Source organism: Callithrix jacchus, chromosome 8, assembly GCF_049354715.1.
Source record: "Callithrix jacchus isolate 240 chromosome 8, calJac240_pri, whole genome shotgun sequence".
NCBI lineage: Eukaryota > Metazoa > Chordata > Mammalia > Primates > Cebidae > Callithrix > Callithrix jacchus.
The window spans coordinates 43053064-43071760 of NC_133509.1; the positions used below are offsets into that span (position 1 = coordinate 43053064).

Sequence of the window (18697 nt, forward strand, 5' to 3'; positions counted from 1 at the left end):
TGTTTGTTTTTTGTTTTTTTTTTAGATGGAGTCTTACTCCGACACCCAAGCTGGAGTGCACCAGGTAACCTCCACCTTCCAGGTTCAGTTGGTTCTCATACTTCAGCCTCCTGAGTAGCTGAGACTAAAGGCCTGTGCAGCCACACCTGGCTAATTTTTGTATTTTTTAGTAGAAATGAGGTTTTGCCATGTTGGCCAGTCTGGTCTCAAACTCCTGACCTCAAGTAATATGCCCACCTCAACCTTCCAAAGTGCTGGGATTAGAGACACAAGCCACCGTGCCTGTATGTTTTCTATTATGTTTTTTAAAAACTGGAATTAAAAAAGCATACAGTCAAATAAGTTACATACCAAATTTAGAGGCCTCCAAGTTGTTTATTTATGCTACTTGGTGAAGTTATTTACATCTGCCTTTAGTGCCTACATGTTACCTGAAATTCCTATAATTACTAGTTGAGAAGACTGTAATTTACACTAGACTTCTCTTCTTTTCTTAATCAGAATGGATTCATTTGTCTATTGTTGTGAAATTATTTAAGGAAGCACATATGAACTACATTTAATAAATGACAGTCAAGCCGCAGACACATGTTTCAGCACAGGTTTGCTTTCATCCTGTTACAACAGCCAGTTGAGCAAGAAAGAATGAACGTAATACATTGCAGCATAACATTCTATTACAGATCACTGTAGAGATTATTCTTTGGGAAGCTTCTTGTTGGACTTGCATAAGTGTGATAGGCTATTCCGGGTTTGGGCTACCTCCTTTCCATAGCAGATCAGTGTCTTCATAGCCAGTTCCTACATAGCAAACCTACATAATGTCATTGCAAACCTTTCATTGCCTCAGAAAACTGCTCTGGGCCAGCTGGTTGTAAACTTTCTTTAGCAATAAAACTGCTTCTTCAAATAAAATCTTACATGGCACCCCAACATATAAAACAGATGTCAGCAGAATGATTCTAATGAAAGGAGTGGGCCGGGCGCTGTGGCTCACGCCCATAATCCCAGCACTTTGGGAGGCCGAGGTGGGTGGATCACCAGGTCAAGAGATCGAGACCATCCTGGTCAACAAGGTGAAACACTGTCTCTACTAAAAATACAAAAATTAGCTGGGCATGGTTGCGCGTGCCTGTAATCCCAGCTACTCGGGAGGCTGAGGCAGGAGAATTGCTTGAACCAGGAGGCAGAGGTTGTGGTTAGCCGAGATCGTGCCATTGCACTCCAACCTGGGTAACAAGAGTGAAAGTCCATCTCAAAAACAAACAAAAAAACAAAAACAAAAAAAAGAAAGGAGTGAAGGTTAAGACCCCAACTCTCGCAGACCCACCAAGGGCATAAGAGTAACTTCACTGTACACATTTGGAAAATCATTGTAGAAAGGTCTGCCTACATTGCAGCTCTGAATCATCTCATTTGCCTCTGGCTTTGTCCCTAAATACATCCTCTCTGCCCAACCACTTCAGTTGATGGCTCATTAGTAAGGTCTGCCTCACTCTTTTATTCAGTGTCTCCTAAAGATGCTGCCTCTCAGAAACCACCTTAACACCCTTCTGGGTGTTATCTGGGAGGGAAAACCTGAAAGGCTTTGGGTGTCCCTGGTGAGAACTGCAAGAGGATCTATCTGAAGCTTGAGAGAATGAAATGAGGCTGTAGGAAGAGTCTTGAGAACAATCATCATTGGGTCATTCTTGGGGAAAGAAGAGCTTTGGGCTAAGGAGTCCTGGAAAAATCTAGGCCAAATTGCCTAAAAGGGAAACAAAGAAGCAGCATCGATCATGGGATAGGAACCTGGTGTCCTTAAAGGAATAAGAGGGAAAAGTGCTGGGAGGATGTTTGCAACCAGCTACATTGATGATCCTTTCTTGTGTCTACATGGACACCTTGAGGCCATCAGAAAATATGACCAGATTAATACCGATGGGCTCAAAAATCTAGGTATGGATGGAACCCTCAAAAGTCAAAATATGGTTTGAAGAACACAATGAAATATTGGTATAGCAACCTTAAGATAACTGAGAATATATTATTTTGCGCTGTATCAGAAGCCGCTTCGTACAAAATTATAGCACAAAAGAGCATAAAGAGGTACAAAAATGTTTTTAATACTGATCAAAGTAAAACTTCAGATTTTATCTACTAACTTGATTTTCTATGAATTCAGAAGAAATTTCTAATATTATGCTCAGCTAATGGCTGTGTCATGAGGAGTGTTTTATATGAAAGTACTCTTGCTTAAAACCATTAGAAAGTTCCAAGGAAAAAGAAAGGGGAATGGGGAAGAGGGGACAGAGAAACTCCTGGCATTCCCTACCTGGCTTCATGTTAGGGCACAAAATCAACTCAACCCACAGGGATAAAGTACAAAGGAAGGTTCCAGACAAGTATTCAAAGTCACATCAAGGTCTAACAATAAGAGACTCAGGAGCAGGTCTGCAAAGTGGGGAGCGGTTTATGGATCTGGGAGTCTCACCAGGAGGGCATTCCAAGAATTCAAGAGGACAACAGGTCAGACAACCCAGTTCATTAGCGCCCACAGTAACAGTAGCTAGAAAAGATCCGGGGGAGGGTGGTGAGGGATATAAAAACTACATATTGAATACAGTGTACACTATTCAGGTGACGGCTTCACTAAAATCTCAGAATTGGCCACTACATAATGCATCCAAGTGGCACGGCACAGTGGCTTACACCTGTAATCCCAGCACTTTGGGAGGCCAAGTCAGGCGGATCACTTGAGGTCGTCAGGAGTTTGAGACCAGCCTGGCCAACATGGTGAAACCTCGTCTCTACTAAAATAAATAAATAAACAAATAAATAACAAAAATTAGCCAGGCAGGATGACATGTGTCTATAATCCCAGCTACTCTGGAGGCTGAGGCACGAGAATGGCTTGAACCCAGGAGGCAGAGATTGCACTGACACAGAACGTGCCACTGTACTCCAGCCTGGGTGACAGAGCGAGATGTCATCTCAAAAAATATCTACAACATAAAATCATTCATGCAACGAAAAACTCCAAAAGCTATTGAAATATATATATATATATATATACACACACATACACATACATACACACACAAAAAAAGACCCATAGTAGTTGTTGCTTTATCAAAAGCCAGAGAAATTCTTCTAACTTTCTAAGTTACAGCAATTTATTTGATCACATTGCTTTCCTCTATTCTGTCCATCCAGTTTGAAAGGCTCCCTAAATGGCTGGGTGTGGTAGCTCACACCTGTAATCCCAACACTTTGGAAGGTCAAGACAGATTACCTGAGGTCAGGGATTCGAGACCAGCCTGGCCAACATGGTGAAACCCATCTCTACTGAAAATACAAAAATTAGCCAGGCATGGAGGTAGGCACCTGTAATCCCAGCTACCCAGGAGGCTAAGGCAGGAGAATCACTTGAACCAGGGAAGCAGAGGTTACAGTGAGCCAAGATCATACAATTGTACTCCAGTCTAGGTGACAGAGAAAAACTCTGTCTCAGAAAAAAAAAGAGAGAGAGAGAAAGGCTCCAACCAGGTTCCTTCACTAGTTACCTCTTCTTGCCCTAAGAAGATGGAAAGCCAAGCATCCAGGTTAGAACTTAGTCCCCCAAGGCCATACCTTGTCTCTGTCCTCAGCTAAGCCAGGATAAGGCCATCTATGAAAATAAAGCTCCTATTTTCTTTTTCTTTTCTTTTTTCTTGAGACAGAGTCTCACTCTATCACCCAGGCTGGAGTGCAGTGGCGCAATCTTGGCTCACTGCAACCTACACCTCCCGGGTTCAAGCACTTCTCCTGTCTCAGCCTCCCAAGCAGCTGAGACTATGGGCACCTGCCAACACACCTGGCTAATTTTTTACTTTTAGTAGAGACGGGGTTTCACCATGTTGGCCAGGATGATCTCAATCTCTTGACCTCATGACCCACCCACCTCAGCCCCCCAAAGTGCTGGGATTACAAGCATGAGCCACTGCACCCGGCCAAAAGCTCCTATTTTCTTAACATACCTCTGAGAAAGATATTTGAAGCCTAGAGGTTAAGAATTTAAGGGCTAAGATAAGCAGGCCACTCAGAAAGAACAAGAGCCCTGTTTTTAAAAAAAAAGAACGAGGAATAAACCTCAATACAGATTTACTAACACAGAAGTAAAGACATTGTGTTAGCAAAGAGACTATGAATCAGCAAGAGAACAAGCCAAGAGGATAAAGGAAATTGTAGACGAGAGGAGCATAAACCATGAAGATGTAAGTATCCACATGTTTATAACATGAATAATTGATAAGCACTAACTAAATCTTTAGAAACTATGTTTGAGTATTCAGAGGAAATTGCAAAAACAAGTAATATTACACTTAATTTTTTAAATGAGAGTGAAATGAGATTTTGAATGAGAGAGAGAGAACTATAAAGGAGAAAATAAATGATCCAGAAGCAACACATGAAAATCACTGTCTTGGCCAGGCGCGGTGGCTCACGCCTGTAATCCCAGCACTTTGGGAGGCTGAGGCGGGTGGATCACGAGGTCAAGAGGTCGAGACCATCCTGGTCAACATGGTGAAACCCCGTCTCTACTAAAAATACAAAAAAATTAGCTGGGCACGGTGGCGCATGCCTGTAATCCCAGCTACTCAGGAGGCTGAGGCAGGAGAATTGCCTGAACCCAGGAGGCAGAGGTTGTGGTGAGCCGAGATCACACCATTGCATTCCAGCCTGGATAACAAGAGCGAAACTCCGTCTCAAAAAAAAATAGAAAGAAAATCACTGTCTTAATTCTACAATCACGTTTTAGTATGTTCACATTTTAAAGCATAAAGTTAGCCTTTCCATACCAACAACTTTGGCTGCAAAAGTTTGTAAGTAGAGTTTTGATCTTGAGAAATACTTTCCTATTTTTTTAAAGAAGGTAATATTATAATGATGTTCCTTTTATTACTTTTCTATATATATTTGCTTATCACATAAAAGTATAATTACTATATAGCCATCAAGCATTGAAAAGAAACCAACACATCTAACAATAAGCCTTAATGATACTAATCTACTTTCCTAGATGCATCACTCTAAAACTATATATGAATGTCCAAGAAATAAAAGTTTTTTATTTTTCTTTTAGAATCTACAGCATAGCACATGATAGAGAAAATTATTCTGTATAGAAATTATAATTTTTAATCAGTTTGAAATAATTTCCGTTAATTTCTGATGCTTGCAAGCATTTTAGATATACATTCCTTTAGCTCTTATACTATAGTTCTAAACTGAAAAATTCTGACACAGAAAGGGTACAGATATTGATACTCTTACTTCTAATCTAAAAGGCCTCCATCGTATATTCTCTTTAGGAGACAGAATCTCACAAAACAAAATGTGTTGGCTTCTACTATTAGGAAATTGGACATTTTCACATATGTTATAGTGGAAGAGGTTTTATATTTCATTCAGGCATAAAATAGTTATGAACTCAGGAGCAGCCCAAACATAAAGATGAAATGCAGCATGACCTTCCAAACCAAAATCTGGGGCTTATGTCTATGGATTTTGGGGACCCTTTTGGGAAAAGGCAGAGTTGGAACAATTTAGTTGTGCAAGTATTAGAACTTTTAAAGCATCTCGTTGATTGATGGGGAAAATGCACAAGAATATACTAAAGGAAGGAGTGCCAGAAAATCCAGCGACTTGCTCATCACTATACACCTCCATGCACAGATGACATGAGCAATTATTTTCTTTCCTTCACTTCTGACTGCCATGGCTCGGGGCTGAGGTCCTATTGATGGTGCATAGTAGAAGAAAGGGAAGAGAAGTTGTTTCAATGGCAACATCCTCACCTACTTATATCCCTTTCCTCATGGCTCCAGTAATTAACAGAACCATCAAAAACTGAAACCAAACTACATATCTATCCACTTCACTCTCACCCTGGAAGCCTGTTCTCATATATCCAGCCTCCTCAAGGTATTCCTTTAATCAATGTTTCTTCATTTGAACGAATGCTTTGGTTAACTTGTACATATCATATGCCACTTTTAACTACCGCATTCCCACCTCATGGGTGTGTCTCATCTCTCAGGTCCTGTTGCATATTTCCTGAAGAGTCTCATTTTGTGTATTGCTTGTCCACTATCCCTAACCTCTGGACAGACAGCTGGCCAGCTGTCACTCAAATGCTCATTTTTTTTCTACCATCTGCTTCCTCTAATAGCCTTTGCCTTTCACTGGTTCCCTCTGTTTCCTGCCAACTTTATTTAGGAGTCACTCAAAAAGTGTTTTAGGACTCCACTGATAGCTGTGTTTTTTTTATAATTAAACCACATTTGCATCCAATTCAACAGTATTTGGTAAGCAATTACTACCTATCCAGTACTGTACTAGTGTAACCGGGTTTTTTGGGGGATGCTGATGAGGCACAGTTCCCCCGAGAGAATGCTGTGGGTTCTTGGCCTTCAATTTTTAAAATAATAAGCAATGGGACCACTGCATGTTCACCATATGCTTGTAAAAGTAAATATCAGATCCAAGAAGTGTTGTAGAAAGGTGATTTTATTTAGGTAGAGAAAAGAGAAGGAAAGGAGAAGAAGATAAAGACTTCCACAAAGAGTGTGGAAGGGGATTCCAGAGGGGAACATCCCAAAGGGGAAAGGGAGCTCCCACAGTGTGGGAGGGGATTTCAGAAAGCTGGAAATTCTGCATGAGTGAAGGAGCAGGGGAATTTACCCTGGGAGAAATTCCCACCTTCCCAAGTTCCTCTGGCCAATGAAAGGAGTTTCTTTAGACTTCCGCTGGCGTGATTGACTTTTAGTTTCTTCCTGTGTCCGCGAAATTCAAACATACACCATTAAATCTGGATGGAGAGAGATGGGAGCGGGGCATGGCGCTGGGAAATTCTTGCCCTTAAAACTATGCCCCCTCATGGACCCGGAAAGAGAATACCTTTCCTCACTAGCAACTACGTATGGCCAAGAAACATACGATCCAGCCAGTCATGTCGAGAAGTTGGTAATCAGGGTGAGGTAGAATGATGTACTCATTTACAAAAAAGGACGGATAGGACGGTATTATCACGGAGAAAAACATCTGGTACACCACGTAGATTGGCCAGCACAAGGTATCAAAAGTGAAAGGGACTTGAAGTCAAAAGACCTGAACTCTACTACTTCCTTCCTAGCTATGTCAACTGTGGTGAGCCAGACAGTTTCCACCAACCGTTTCCTCAATATGGGAATATTTATCTAACAAGATTATTGGAAGGATTAAAGGGTACATTACATGAAATGCATTTTGTAAACTGTAAACTACTTGGTACATGTAAGATGGTTTTTTTACAAGTCAAGTAGAGCCTGGGAGGTCAGAAAAGGGGAGCAATCTGTCCAGCATGGAGGCTCATACCTGTAACCCCACCTATTCAAGAGATTGAGGTGGGAGGATCACTTGAGCCCAACAGATCTGAACCAAACTGAGCAACATAATGAGATGCTGTTAGATCACGCCACTGCACTCCAGACTGGGTGACAGCGTGAGACTCTATCCCCACCACCAAAATTATTTTAATTTGCAAGGTGAGGTGGCCTGTGCCAGTAGTCCCAGCTACTCAGAAGGCTGAGGTAGGAGGATCACTCAAGCCCAAGAGTTCAAGGCTGCAGTGAGCCATGATTGTGTCACTGCACTCCAGCCTGGCGAGATGAGACCTGTCTCAGAAAAAGAAAGAAAGAGGGAGCAATCTGACCATGACTCAAAGCAAGAGCCAGGACCTGAGCTAAGCACCTTCTTCAAAGCCAGGCAGGATTTACCTAGATAATGAGGACTAGGATACACAGCATGTTTCATGCAAGGGCATGTTTTGACTTCAGTTTAACAAGTAATGAGGAGGCTTGCTAATCATTTCAAAGGATACAAATGTGAGTAAGATATAATCCTCTAAGTACAAAACTGGCTGTAAACTCAAAGGAATGCTCATGAGGTAAGGTGGCAAGTTGAGAAGAGCAGGACGACTAATCCATCGGTATATGGGGTTCCTCTGCCACCATCTGCGTAGACCCAGCATAGGTCACCATCCCTCTGCAGGCCTTGTTTTCTCAAATATGAAATAAGAGGTTTGACCTCAATGGTCTCTCTCCAACAGAGACATTCTATGCTGTATGATTCTATATTCAAAGTTCAAAACTTAGCCATGAGAAAATGTAAGTGGGGTCATGGTGACAGCTGTCCCTTGTCCCTCTCACTCCTTGCAGATGACAGCCTAGATGAAGACAGCCGCATAGGAATGGGAAGAAGGGGATCCAAGAGACACTAATTTTAAGGAACAGAATTCCACATTGGGTGGAAAGGGACACAGCAAAGACAACACCAAAGAATACAATCTAAGTGGCCAGGAGACCAAGATAATGTTGCAGACAGAAGCAGGACATTTGAAGTTGGGGAAGGAAAGACTTGGAGTGGGCGTAAGCTGTTTGTGAGTGGTATCAGATCTTTGGAAGAGAAAGATGATGAGATTGGATTAGGGCAGGTTCAGTGTGAGAGATCCTCAAAGCCACATCACTGAGAAATGCCTGAAAATCATCTCCATTTCCTGTGGTCCACATTTACCTCTGTCCTTGAGACAGAGGCAGAGTACCAACAGTGAAAGTTCCAAAAACAAGGCCATGACTGTACAAGCCACAGAAGAGGGAACACGCTGTTAATTCAGGATGAACAAAACCAAGGATAACAGCAGGACGCTCTCAGCCAAACTAAATTACACAGGACACGATGGGCAGTCCCTACTGTTCTGATTAAACTTACTTTCCAGAGATACTATCTCCCTGTTGTAAAGTTCTTTATCTGGCAGTGAGTAAAAGGGAAATGTCAAGGAAGACAGCTAGATGTCCTGTACCCACACAGCATTCACTCCTCTTAGGATCCTGCAACAGTCACCACCTCAGATTCGAAACTTAGGCCTTGCCCATCATCATCTACCACCCATCTGTAAGTATGTCATTGAAAACACACACTGGCCAGGCATGGTGGCTCATGCCTGTAATCCCAGCATTTTGGGGGGCCAAGAGCAGTAGATCACTTGAGGTCAGGAGATTAAGACCAGCCTGGCCAACGTGGTGAAACCCTGCCTACTAAAAATACAAAGATTAGGCAGGCGTGCAGGCAGGCACCTGTAATCCCAGCTACTCAGGAGACTGAGGCACGAGAATCACTTGAACCAGGGAGGCAGAGGTTGCAGTGAGCTAAGATCGTGCGACGGCACTCCAGCCTGGGCAATACGGTGAGATTCAGTCTCCAAAAAAAAAAAAAAGAAAACACACAGTTGAGAAGAATAATAATATCATTTTCCTCTGCTCCTTCTCTGCCCCTCTAATGTTTCTAGTGTCACTGATTCTAATGTTTCACTGACACTAAGAAATAATAGGTTAGAACCCTTCTCTAATTACATAATGTATTTGGCTTTTCTGAGAAGGAGAATTCACTAACTATACCAAGTCTACAATGTTTTTGTTCTCACTTCACACTGCTATATGTACATGCATGTCTCCTAATGCACACCAGCAAGAGTTTCTCTAGAAAATTGCCTTCCAACCTTGTTCATGATATTTGTATGCCCTACTAGGGCACATGCTTTTGATCAAAGGCAACAGGTCTGAGGGCTCCAGAAAGGCCAGACCCTGCCCAGGCACCCTGAGGGACGAGCGGTTCAACATCTCAACACATCTGAACCAATTCATTGCACACCAGGGGGAGATCATCTCCTCTAGGGCAGGTGTCACAGCATGAAATTCCTGGGCTATATCCATGCACACATGCTCAGTATACAAGATCATGTCAAACTGCTGTCCAATATAGTTGTTTTATACTTCCAACTTCATATCTTCACCAACATGTGGGTTTGTTGTCAGACTTCTCAAAATGATAACACACTGCGATCTAAATTCACATTTCTCTGAGTGCTAATGAGTGTCAGCATCTTTTATTAATTTCTTGGCCATTTAGTTTCCTCCTATTAAAATGGCACATTTATATTCTTTCTGTTTTTCTACTGGGTTCTTTTTCTTTAAGACAGAGTATCGTTCCATTGCCCAGGCTGGTATACATTTATTTACCATTTATTGAGTAAAATTATCCTTTCCCCAGTGACATGCAATAAATGAATGGACCCATTTCAGGGCTTTCCATTTGGTTCCACTGGTCATTCTGACCACCCCTGGGCCAATGCCATCAATGCCTTAATTACTATGGCCCTAACATGTAACTTCATATCTGGTAGCACTGGCAGCCACCTTACCATGGACATACTTGACGCTTCACACTTCCATCTGAGTTCCTCAAAAACCATCTGGGGATTTTTATTAGGATTGCTTAAATCTATAGATCAAATTGAGAAGATTGACATGTTCGTGATGTTTAATTTACCTACCCATGTACATGTATAGTTCATCATCTATCTGTGTACTTTTAGTGTCTTCAAAAATATTCTCAAATATCACAAAAGAAGATATACAAATGCCAAATAAGCATATGAGAAGATGTTCAACATCATATTTTATTAAAGAAATGCAAATTAAAGTAAGAATGAGATATTTCTATATACCTATCAGAATGACCAAAATCCACTGACATCAAACGCTGGTGACGATGTGGAAGAACAGGAACTCTCCTTCACTGCTGGTAGGAATACAAAACGGTACAACCGCTTTGTTATAGATAGTTGTTTACAAAGCTAAACTTACTGTTACCATATAATCCAATCATACTCTATGGTGCTTACCCAAATGAAGGGAGAACTCACATCCACACAAAAACCTGCACACAGATATGTATGATAGCAGCCTTATTCCTAATTGCCAGAACTCAGAAGCAACGAGTGTTCTTCAGTAGGTGAATAGATAAATAAACTGTGGCACATTCAGACAAAATGGCTGGGCACAGTGGCTCCAACCTGTAAGCCCAGTACTTTGGGAGGCCAAGTGGGGGTGGATCACGAGGTTAAGAGATCAAAACCATCCCGGCCAACGTGGTGAAATCTTGTCTCTATTAAAAATACAAAAATTAGCTGGGCATGATGGCACCCATCTGTAGTTCCAGCTATTCAGGAGACTGAGGCAGGAGAATCACTTGAACCTGGGAGGCGGAGGTTGCAGTGAGCCGAGATTGTGCCAATGCACTCCAGCCTGGTGAGAGAGCAAGACTCCATCTCAAAAATAATAGTAATAATAATAAATGATTATAGTAATAGACCAGGTTTAAATCCATCAGAAAGGAACATGTCTTGGGCTGACTGATGCAGGTAGGTAAGGATTTGAGGGTTTGCACTTGCAAAGGTATAAGAGGCTAAGGTAACTTACGATGCATTAAAGGACCTCAGCAATGGACATGGCTGAAGGGGTGCATGGAGGTCATGGAGAATGTGTCTAGAACAGAGGCTGAAAACATGGGAAAGTGTTTGAGACCTAGGCCTAAAAGGACTGTGACATCGCACTAAAAAGTTTGTGTGTCACCATCTGGGAAATGGAAGGCCACCACAGGCTTTTTATGCAGGAGAGGAGCATGAGATGTGTGCCTTAGAAAGATCTCTATGGCAGCCACATGGAGAATGGATACAGAGCAACAGGAGGCTCTAATGTAACCAACTGAATGTTTGTGTCTCCCCAAAATTTGTATGTTGAAATCGAATCCCCAGCGTGATGGTCTAAGGAGGTAGGTCCGTGGGAAGTAACTAGGTTTGGAGGATAGATCCTTCATGAAGGGGATTAGTGTGCCTCTAAGAAGAGGCCAGCAAGCTGTCTTTCTGCCTTGTGAGAATACAGTGCAAAGTCCAGTGTCTGCAACCTGGAAGAGAGCTCTCACCAAAATCCTAGCATGCTGTCAACTTGATCTCAGACTTACAGCCTCTAGAACAATGAGAAATAAGTTTCTGTTGTTTGTAAGCTATCCAGTCTATGGTGCTTTGTTATAACAGTTTGAACTGGCTAGGACATATGGAGAGAGATTTTGAGGGTTTGAATTGTGTCGGTGACAGTAGGGATGAAGAAGAAGGGATTAATTCGAGATATTCTTAGGAGGTGGAAATCAACATAGCTTCTTAACAGATTAGTATAGAAATTAAAGATAACCAAAACTTTTAATTTGGTAAATAGATGGTGTATCATTAACTAAAAAAGAAAAAGATGGTTTGAGAAGATGGTAATTATTGTAACTAACACTGAGCACTTTTCTAAATCCTTTAAAGTACCAACTCATTTACTCTTCACAACAACCATATAAGGTCCCTAATATACAGACGAAGAAAAACAATGCACAGAAAGGTTAATAAATGTGCCCAAGGTTGCATAGCCAGAAGTGGCAGAACCAAGATCTGAACTCAGACACACTCTCAACAACCACATTACACTGTACGGTACACAACCAGTTAAATGTCTCTCATGTCTGAGGGACATCAAGTAAGTTGTGTTCAACTGACATTTGGAAAACAGATCATGTTGATGACACTAGAATTCATAGCTATGAATACATCAACATGATTTTATTTCCTGAGGCCATGGGAAAAAAGAGATGGACATTTAGAGTGAAGAGAGAACAAAAATGTGAGAAGCAGCAAGACATCCAAGAAAAACACTCGGAAGGAGTTTTTTCAAGCCGTGATGGTCCACAAGCTGGCTCAGTTGCCACAGCACAGAGGTATACACTTGAAGTGGTCTGGACCTTCTCCATGTGAAAATGGTAGATCCATTCATTATTTGCTGAATGAAAAGATTTACCATCTAGCTATTTGATAGATTTACCATCTAGCTAAAGGATAGCTAAGGGATTCCAGCTCAGATTACGTCATCAAGAAAGGAAACCAGATAGAGTATAAAACAGGAAAACAAGAAAAACAACAAACAAAATGGATGCTCTCAGCTGTTGAAAGGATGATTTATACCCGTGTTTGAGCAAAGCAGCTTCTGCCTCCAGAGAAGCAGCAGCAAAGCTAGCTCATCTCTCAAGTAGTGCCCCATGTCGTTCATCACCCACTTCCCCTACCTGCCCCCCAGCCTACACCATGGGTCCTCTGCTAAGAAGTCAGGGCCCCAGCCATGCTGCAGTAACATCAGAAGTGCACAAGAAAACGTGCTGTTGCATAGACAGTGCAAATAAATAACGGCTCCCTGCGATAATCAGCTTTTGTTTTTAATGGGCTTCATATGACTCATCAGATATCATGTATGCCATAGCCTGAGCTCTGGCTCTAAATCAAACAGGTTCAAAGGGAGGAAGAAAGGAATAATAGCAAAAGAAGAGATATCCCAAGAAGCCCTAGTTCTAAAGAGAAAAAACAGAAATGGAGGCAAGGAGAAGACAGTTTCCAGTTTGAGCACATAGGTACAACGGGTCCAGAGAGGGAGGAAGCGGAAACAGCCACTGAGAGAGGCAGCCTAGTTGCCATGGCGCCAACCCGCCAGCCAGCAAGGTTTCATCAGAGCGTCCCTTTTTGCTACAGTTCCTATCTTGTGGGCAGCAAAAGCACCAAGAAAGAAGAAAAAATGGTTGTTTGTATTCTTATGGCTGTAGAGTCATATCTCGACGACCTAACTCTATTTCTAGAAGGGACAAAGAAAAAGTGGTATGAGACACAGACAGCAGCCAAGAAGGGGGTAAACTCCTTCGGAATGTATTAAATCCAACTTCATTCTATGGATAAATGTCCTCATGAGTAAACGCTCATCCCCAAAACATTTTTTTTTTTTTTTGTATTTATGATCCAAGTATCTTGACAGAGAATGTCAGTTTTTTATCAAGGCTCTTTCCCACAGTGACTTCTGATAATGGGGCTTGGGGTTCCTTCCCAGGTGAAAAGCATGAGTCTGTGGCAAAGAAAACAAAATAATGTACTGTTTGGTCAGCAGGCTGGAATGGAAGCCACCCTGAAGGATGCCTTGGCACTAATACATATCAGCAAATGACTTTAGCACTTCTGAGCCTTAATTGCTTCATCTGTGAAATGAGGAGAATGGACTAAGTGAACATTAAGTCCTTCCATTCTCTTAACCTATGCTTGTGGGAGCTCAGGGCAAGGGGGCCCTTCCACGTGTCTTTTCTTTTTTTTAAGACAAGGTCTTAATTCTGTCGCCCAGGCTGGAATGCAGTGGCACAATCTCAGCTCACTGCTTCATCTGTGCCTCAATTGCTTCATCTGTGAAATGAGGAGAATGGACTAAGTGAACATTAAGTCCTTCCATTCTCTTAACCTATGCTTGTGGGAGCTCAGGGCAAGGGAGCCCTTCCATGTGTCTTTTCTTCTTTTTAAGACAAGGTCTTATTCTGTCGCCCAGGCTGGAATGCAGTGGCACAATCTCAGCTCACTGCAACCTCTGCATCCCTAGCTCAAGCAATTCTCCAGCCTCAGTCTCCCAAGTCACTGGGATTAGAGGTGCACGCCACCATGCCCAGCTAAGTTTTCTGTTTTCAGTAGAGTCGGGGTTTCACTGTGTTGGCCAGGCTGGTCTTGAACTCTTCACCTTGGTGATCCACGCCCCTCCACCTCCCAAAGTGCTAGGATTACAGGCTTGAGCCACCAGGTGTCTCTTGTATGACATTAAGCTGTCTATATGTCAGGACCCTGATTGTGCCTTCAGGGACACACAACTCAATGGAAGCAATAAGTAAACACATACACATTCACAAAGTTAGATCCCTATATTTGATTAAACCATGGGTTAGTGGGCAGGAATCATGTCTTATGCATCTTCACACACTCAATATCCAGCACAATCCAGGCACTGGGCTTAACAAATGTTTACTTCATGCATTTTGAGGCAAATCTTTAAAATGTCATATTATGAAACTTTTCAAACGTGCCAGTTATGGATTGAATTGTGTTCCCCTAAGATTCACATGTTGAAGCCCTAACTCCCAGTACCTCAGAATACAATGTTTTTCGGAGCTAGGACCTTTATAAAAGCGATCAAGTTAAAAAGAGGTCATTAGGGTAGGTCCTAATCCATCCTAATGGTCTCTTTACAAGCAGAGGAACTGTGAATACAGTTGAGGAGGACACGAAAAGACAAGGAGGATGAACAGAAGGAGGATGACATGAAAAGACAGAAGGAAAAGACAGACATCCACAGCTAAGCAGTAAGGCCTGGAACGGATTCTCCCTCACAGTCCTCAAAAGGTACCAAACCCAATGACATCCTGACCTTGGAATTTCAGGCTCCAGAACTGTGAGGCAATAAATTTCTGGTTTTGAAATCACATAGTTTTAAAGCCACCCATTTATGGTACTTTGCTATGGTATCTCTAGTAAACTAACACAATATCCAGAAGTAGAGAGAATTCTATAACGAAGCCTCCCATCACACTCACCAGCCAGATCTTTCACTCCAGCATACTTCACTTTGCACCTCTAAAATATATGGACATTTCCTTGCATAACAACAATACCATTATCAAACCTAACAGAATTAACACTAATTTTAAAGCAGATTTAATTTCTAGAAGAAATAAACCTTATACTAAAATACACACTTACAGACCTCCACTAAAACTATTAACACTATTAGGCCAGGTGCCGTGGCTCATGCCTGTAATCCCAGCACTGTGGGAGGCCAAGGCAAGTGAATCACTTGAAGTCAGGAGTTCTAGACCACCCTGGCCAACATGGTGAAACCTTGTCTCTACTAAAAATACAAAAATTAGCTGGGCATGATAGCATGGGGTCCCAGCTCCTCAGGACACTGAAGAAGGAGAATCTCTTGATCCTGGGAGGCAGAGGTTGCAGTAACCCGAGATTGTGCCACTGCACTCCAGCCTGGGTGACAGAGTGAGACTCTGTCTCAAAAAAAAAAAAAAAAAAAAAAAAAAAAAAGCTATTAACACCATCAAAAACAAAACACCAATAAGCTTGAAATTTTGTCAAGCAACCCTCAGAGGATAAGCAAGACTCTCAGAATAATTCAATGTCTTAATTAGCTCTCATATTCAACATATTACCTGAAAGTAAAAACCTATGTACGTTACTTTATTCGAGTACAGAAAAGAAGAATGCAGTGAGTTTGCATAGTCACTCACTGGTCACCGAAAATGCACTTTTCACAAACTAATCCCAAGAAGTTCAGCAGACATCGTGAAGTCTTTAGTTTAAAAATAATACGTGCAATGGTATTTTATGTTAAATTGCACGTAATTTAAGCACATGAAAATTGACATGACCAAGCTCAAAACCACTACCAAAAGAAAAAAAAAAAGATAAATACAAAACCATACCTTGAGAGGGTAAAGAAACGCTTGTTGTGATTTTCCAAGAGGTTAGAGACTGGAGTTACCAAGACTACAGTAATTGACAACTTCCAATCACATGTCCTCTTCAGGAAGGTTACTTTTTATCTAACGTTAAGACAAAGAAAAATATTAAAGTCAGAATGGCCTACTTACAGAAGTTTTTCAAAAGAGCCTTTTGAAAAGCGGTTCGCTCCATCAACTTTCAAAACAGGCATTGCTGTAAAAACCCACAATCCAGCTAATTAGTCTCAGCTGTTCGTCATATGGCACTGCAGACCAGTCAAGTGATTTTTGCCCCTTTCAAGCTTACCAGGTTCCAATTCGACTGGCCTCTCAGACAGAGGGAGGCTTTATTAACTTCTTCTGGTGTTAGAAGACTAGTACTTCAACTCTTTCTTCCTCCCACTTACGCCATGAATCAGAAAAGTAGAACATTTGTTTTCCTGAGAAAACCTTTTGAAAAGTATTGTGTTCTCAAGGCCCTTAAAGGTTATATTCGCATTGTTGCTTACAAATCCAATGCCGGATCCAAACAATATGGAAGATCAAATGGAAGTGGCAGGAGGGATGGGGCTAGATTACTTACCAGACCTTGCAGCTGGCCTCAATTCCTTAAGTAAAACTGCCTACAATGGAGTCCACCCAGATATCTTGCTGACACCTCAAATCCAACATGTCCTCTACTCAACTTACCTACTTTGCTTTTCTCCATAACGTTGCTTCAAATCCACTTCTCTTCCTGTGTCTTGAATCACACAATCCCAAAACATACAGCCAGAAATCTAATGGTTCTCATTAACTCCTCCCTCTCTGCCCTTCCCACTTCCAATTGGCCAACAAGTCCTAAGGATATTCATTGTCTCGCCCTTACTCCAAGTTTGTATTATTTCTCGGATGGCTGTAATTAAACTACTTACTTGGTTTTCTGGTCCCCATGTATTGTTGCCTCTGATCTCTCCTCCACACCACACCCAAAGTGATCTTTCCAACAGGCAAATGAGGGTCCATCACTCTCCTGTCAATGGCTCCCCACAATCTCCACAATAAAATCCCTACTCCTTAGGCTTCTGCCTTCAGTATCACCTGCCTCCTGCCTATAAGCTGCTAGAGTACAGCCACCAGAACGCTTTGTAATTCTCTAAGTTAAGTGGTTCTCAAACTGTGGTTCCAAGACCAGTATTATCAGCATCTTCTAGGAACTTACTAGAATTGCACATTCTTGGGCCCACCCCATTGAATCCGAAATTCTGAGGATAGGGCACAGCTGTCTCTGGTTCAACAAGCACTCCAGGTGATTCTGCTACACACTAAAGTGTGAGAGCTGCTGCTCTAAATCCACCAAGCTCTGTTCACCAAGAGACTCAGCTCCTTGGCTCCTTGTGCTAGCAATGCTGAGCCAAATGCACCTTCCCTGTGCTTCCGATTTCTAGAACTGGTCACCCCTGAATGCTAATTATTCATTAGATTTCTTGATCTTTATTGTTGGTTTGCCACAATCTTGAAGACAGGAGTTGTATCTTGTTTTTTATTCATTCACTCCACAATCACTTATTGAGCACTTACTAATTATTAGGTAAAATGTTGGACATATAACTAATCAATCTATCCCTTGCTTCTAGGAGAAGCTACACTTTCATTCTGGCAGCTCAAAGTGTGACTGAAGACTCAATCTGTTCAATCTAAAAATACCACCACCAACCTCAAGAACAGTGGGCAACTAAGAAAATCTGAGCACGACCCGTCTGATATCTCTTCTCATGCTGAACAAAATGGAATTTTTGTTTCATACCTGATGAAAACTCATGAAAATGCACCCCTTTCTCTTTTACATCTCACAGCAACCTCTAGAATTTTGAGAATAATTTAGCAAGAAAATGTACCAAGATTTTTAAATCCTAGATTAAAATTCATTAGACTTAAGTTCTTTTAATTACAAGTTCATATTAGCAATTCTCAACCCTTAGCATACATAGGAATCTCCTGGGGATCTTTCAAAATGCCAGTTCTGATTCTACATTGCCGTAGGGGGACCAGGAGTCTATATTTCTAGTAAGCACCCAGGTAATACTGACATTCCTAACTCTGGAACTATACTTTGAATAGCAAGTGAAATTAGGACAATACCATTTTTCATAGTCTCCTTAAAGCAACAAAACCTTTTTTGGATGCTTTTGCATTGAAAGCTTTCTAAAATGTCTTTCAGACTTCAGAATAAAGATGGCATGCTCAACATGTACATGCAGTTCTGCTGCCTCCCAAAATCTCACTAATAACAAAGAATGTTTTATTTCCTTTAGACATAAACTCACAAGGACAAAGATCAGGTAATGGAATCAACAAAAAGGTAGAAGCTAGAAAGTAGATGGACTAGTAACAGCTTAACAGACCTAGAAAGCTGACTCTTTATCTGCCAGTAGGGAAATCTAAAAAGCAACTCATCACAGAAGCTCCAGAAAGTCTCAAG

The 18697-nt window shown here is 41.6% G+C and overlaps 1 protein-coding gene across 5 annotated transcripts in view; it reads right to left on the minus strand.

The window, feature by feature from the left end:
* The window catches only part of RAB27A (RAB27A, member RAS oncogene family), an 80751-nt gene that overhangs the window by 49022 nt on the left and 13032 nt on the right, over nucleotides 1–18697 (minus strand). For 2 of the 5 annotated variants that reach the window (XM_003733929.6, XM_054239667.2), the window contains exon 2: nucleotides 16219–16338. The exons of 2 other annotated variants lie outside the window; for them this stretch is intronic. The gene's annotated coding sequence lies outside the window, so the exon portion shown is untranslated. Of the gene's footprint in view, nucleotides 1–16218; nucleotides 16339–16386; nucleotides 16450–18697 lie in introns of those variants that run through there. One more of the 5 variants, XM_035259698.3, reaches the window with a different exon arrangement.